This window comes from Octopus sinensis, linkage group LG8, assembly GCF_006345805.1.
Source record: "Octopus sinensis linkage group LG8, ASM634580v1, whole genome shotgun sequence".
NCBI classification, from domain to species: Eukaryota; Metazoa; Mollusca; class Cephalopoda; order Octopoda; family Octopodidae; genus Octopus; species Octopus sinensis.
In genome coordinates this window covers 67,959,902-67,964,901 of record NC_043004.1, presented here as the reverse complement: position 1 = coordinate 67,964,901, position 5,000 = coordinate 67,959,902, and positions in this window count along the sequence as shown.

The following is a 5,000-nucleotide window of genomic DNA, read 5'->3' as shown; positions in this document are numbered from 1 at the left end:
GGTGTCCAATGGGTGACGTGTTGCAGACGTGGCGGAGGTACTATAAAGGCCATTAATTCTAAAGTTACTAGTGGGTGCAATCGTTAATGTATATAATAATGTTTTAGCCTTCAGATTTCCAAGTATTTTAACGTGTCATACATCGTTACTGGCGTAATGCATTCATAACAAAATAAAAAAAAAAACAACAACAAGCGTTTTATCGTGTTTAATAACTTCGATAATTTCTGTCAGTTTGTGTGTGTGTCTGTTCCTTTCGAAAATTATATACATACCTACATGCGTATAGTGGTGTACCTGTGTGTACATATTTAAATATTTGAGCAGGGGAATAAATATATACATATAATATGTATATATATTTATATTTAAAGGGCAAATCCACTTCGGATATGTACCTACAAAGGTATTCTCCGAGGTACAAGTTGAAGTGAAGTTGTTTGCGGAAGACCAACCGTCGGCCATGCAAACCAGCCTCCCTTCTTCACGCCACCGATGTTATTTAAGTGTATATATATATATATATATGTGTGTGTGTGTGTTTGTATGTGTGTGAGTGTGTGTGTGTGTGTGTGTGCATGTGTATGTGTGTATAACGTGTAAAGACACTCTTGGGTTAGGAAATAAAACATGGGATTTCACCTAGAAACTTACCCTCCGAGGCATAAGTTCGGGCAAGAATGCTTCTGGGAGCTCAGCAGTCGGCCATGCAGTCCAACCCCCCTTCGCCACGCCAGCGATGTTATCTCAGGGAAAATAAAAAATCCGTCGATACAGCTTGGCACCAGTAACGTTACAACAAGAGAACACACAGGCCCGTCCAGGAATTGAACTCACTACGTCAAAATTTTGAGCCCTGTAGTTAGTAAGCCATGTGCCTTCACACAAACACATGTGCACACACCTGCACACACACACACACATACACACACACACACATATATATATATATATATATATTATGTACATATATATATATAATATCAATAATTGAGGGTAAAATTAATTAGTTATTAATCAATTTCACCAAGTAGTGTTCAGTATGTAAAAGGACCATTTAAGGCGTATTCAAAATATTACATTATATAATTAGGGCTTAGTAAAATAAATTACTTTGCCACATACTGAAATTTTTAGAAATAGCAGCCAAAATGTTTTTTAGCTATTTCCACTACTTTAAGAAGAATTCTCCCAGATAATGTTTACTCAAAAATAACTCACAAAGATATGGAGGTAAAACAGCAAAATAACACAAGTACAAAGATCATTTGAGAACGTCACGTTTCTAGATTAGCCGAAATATATATATATATATATATAATATGTATGCAGGTGTTTACATATATCTATCTATACCTCTATATGTGTGTGAGTGTCAAGTGGAATACACAGGCACATACACACACATACACCCACTCACGCACTCACACACGGGTGGTGAGCGAATGAATGGTTTCTGCTCATTGTTGGTGCAGCACATCCTCTTTCGCATTAACACTTTCTAGATGTTCTGCTTAGGGCAAAGGGTGAGAGAACCAAGAGGACGCCTGCATCTGTTTCGCAATTACATGAACACTTACGAGAATTAGTGAGAGGAGAATATAGGTTACAAAGTCACCGGTTGCCAACGACAACCAGAATTTAGTTCAGTCCTCCTACATACACATAAACGCACACGTGTGCACAAACGAATCCTTGCACAGGCCTGAGTGCATTATATATTTAGAGGCCATTTATACGCGTCAGTCTGTAACAGATATTCCTATCATACAGCTATCTATTCTTACTCTTAAAGGGCCCATCATAGTATCGTACCTGGCCAGAGCTTAACAAACTATTTACATGAATGCTTAATGACCGTCCATTGAAATTGATTATACAACCAGTCTGAAACAGTATAACAATCAAGAGCAATATAGCTAAAGGCGAGCTATAGAAATTCTAGTAAAATGACCAATAATGGCTATCCTTATCTATTGATTATATATTTTTTGTTTTCTTATTCTTCCTTATTGTTTCAGGTGTATATTTTATCCTAATTGTTTTCCTTGTTAACGTTAGCTTCAAAGCAGTACAGATCAAACCACCCTATCATCTCTATGATGAAAGGCGTTCCAGCAATGACCAACCTTCCTTTTTGTGCATCTGCTACGGACTACGTAGACTATTGCCATGTACTTTTAGAATGGATATATTCTTTCTGTTTTTAATGGCGGTATAGTCGCGAATCCACTATACCTCTTTCATACACCCGTCCCATTTCGCAGGGAATATCCAGAATGCGCCACAGGTAGAGAGGAAGAAGAAAAACAGAGAGGGATAAAGAGAGAGGTAGAGAGGGGTAGATAGATAGATAGATAGATAGATAGATAGATATATAGAGAGAGAGAGAGCGAGAGAGAGAGAGATGGGTTGGCCAGATGTGGTTTGGCCCCCGAAAATAAGTATGACGCATAATTTTAACGTAGTTTACCTAATAAGCTCGTAGTTTGAAGAACGAGATGAAGTATAAATCATTATGTTATACATTTTATCCTTATTGTTGTTGTTTATCTTAGTCCTCTTTCCGTTCTTCTTTCTTTTCTTCTCAGTCGATCAGCTGATGCTTATTCTATTGTCACCTCCATCCCACAAATTAAAATATCGTCATCTTTGCAGAATTTGAAATCAGAACCTAAAGACTCAGAAGAATACCTCTAAGCATTTTGTTCGATGCGCCATCGACCCTGCCACTACGCCGCTTTAAAAATAATAATAAGATAAAAATTAATAAAAATAATTATAATTAAAAAACTCCATTTAATGCGTCTTAAAAAAGCTATTTATTAATGATTCTATTTATCATTGACCTTTCCCATTGCTGTTTTCGAAAATATAGATATGCGATTACCTTTGCACAAGCGGCTGTGTAGCTTTCCATTTGCTTGAATTGAAACAGAATATTGGAGACATATGTCATAGAAAGCTTAATGATTTCAATTCATTAAATAAATCAATATATTTCATCATAATTTAGGCATACTGTAGTAAGAAACTATTTTCATTAAACCTATTCCTCGTGACATTCCCACATCCATAAGCCCTGTGGTTTTTTTCCCTCCGGCCATGCTGTCCTTCTTTCATGGTTTTCTAGTTGTTGTGAAGAAAAGCCAATTACTTCATAACTTTTGCCAACTCTATTGGAACTGTCACTTGTATCCTACTGATTCTTTGCTGAGGATGTTGGGCTAACGATATAAAAATCTTGTGTTCAATCCCTGGATCGAACTGTGCATTGTGTTTTTCAGCAATAAACTCCGTTTCACGTTGTTTCCGGCTATTCACTTGTAATACAATGTGACAGAGTTTTGGTAAAACGCTCCACAAATCCAACTGTCACATTCTAGAGGGGAGCCAAGAGGGTGACTTTCGCGACTGTTGAAGCACCGAAAAAAGAATACCAAAACCACGATACAAATTGCCAAACCGTAACCGTTGGATGCACAATTTAGCTTCCTTCCATCCACCCCATTCTTAATCTTCACCTCTGTCTTATATCTGACAGCCTCTCTCTTTCTATCTCTCATTCTTTATCGGCGGAATTATAGTTTACTTTTAAGTATTTATATATATTTATATTAGTTTATACTTTTTTCCACCGCTAAAGACATTTGTAGTCTGGCAATAGCTATTAGAAATTTCTCAGTGTTCAGAGTGAACGTAATCTATCTTTGTCTGTTTGTGGTTACTGTGTTCTAACTGCAGTTATTACTTTCCTTGTTTTCCTATTTGATCTTGCTAATTCACTTAGCTCCACGTTCAGAATAGCATAACTTTAACATATTAACTGAAACAGAGTAATGCTATTTTTGACATTTAGCTCAGTTTTAAGGATTAATCTAATGCGCCTATAATATCTATTTGTAACCTTTTCTTTCATCGGCATGCGCTCCAGTCTTTCTAGATAATTAATTTCTAGGTATTTGGTTTAATCCTCTTATCTCTACTTCGTTATCTGACTTGTTATTAGTGGCTTTAATTAATTTTCCTCTCTTCAAAATTACCTAGGTAACATTTCGCAAACCAAAATTCATTTAACATTCCTTCCTGAATCCGTATATAGTGCATAACAAACTTTCTGGCTGTTTGAGATCTACAGTGTTCAACTCTATGTAATCTCTATATTTCACTGATGTTGTATATTAAGTCGATGCCAATTTCCCACCCCTGAGCGCTCAAAATGAAAGCAATTCCAACTCATAACGGAAAAAGATCTAATTTAGTATACAAGCTATATATTGCCCGATGTGCTACGATTCTACCATCCACAATCCAAGAAAAATAATAAAAGCAACAAAGAAGCATTTTTGAGGAGGAGGGATTAGTCGATGCCATCACCCGAAAGACTAGGTACTTGTCTTTGATTCTAGTGTAAGGAAAAGCATAGTTGACGTTGGCGGTGTTTGAATTTAGAAAAACGTTCGGAAAAAATAAAGCATAGATGTTTCTGACTTAGGTACAAATCCATCAAATATAGAGTGATAAAGTCGGTCGATTCCATTGTTCTCAGTAGTAGGTTAATAATTCATTTTATTGGATATTTATAGAAACCAAAGTAAAGTTGACTTAAGCAGAATAGCCAGAATTCAGACCTCAAGGTCAGCTTTGCATTTCATCACAGCGGGATCGACAAATACTGTTCCAATCAAGTACGTATCTCGAGGATAGGTACTTAAATGGTGAATGTTGTGAGTAAAGAAGTTAAAAAAACCCCACCAACTACTCCGAAATGAAATTGGAAATGGCAAGATTGTATGGAATGCGAGTGGGTAATGCAAAAGTGATACTAGTGGGGACCGGAGCGTTGGGCCGAACCCCATTGAAACTTCAAGACTTCCCAAAGCAACTGGAAATCCCATGCAAGATTGATGTTTTGCAAAAAGAAGCCTTACTGGGCACAGTGCAGATCTTGAGGAAAGTATTATCTCTGAGGTCCTTGTTGTGACTTAACAGATGACTAA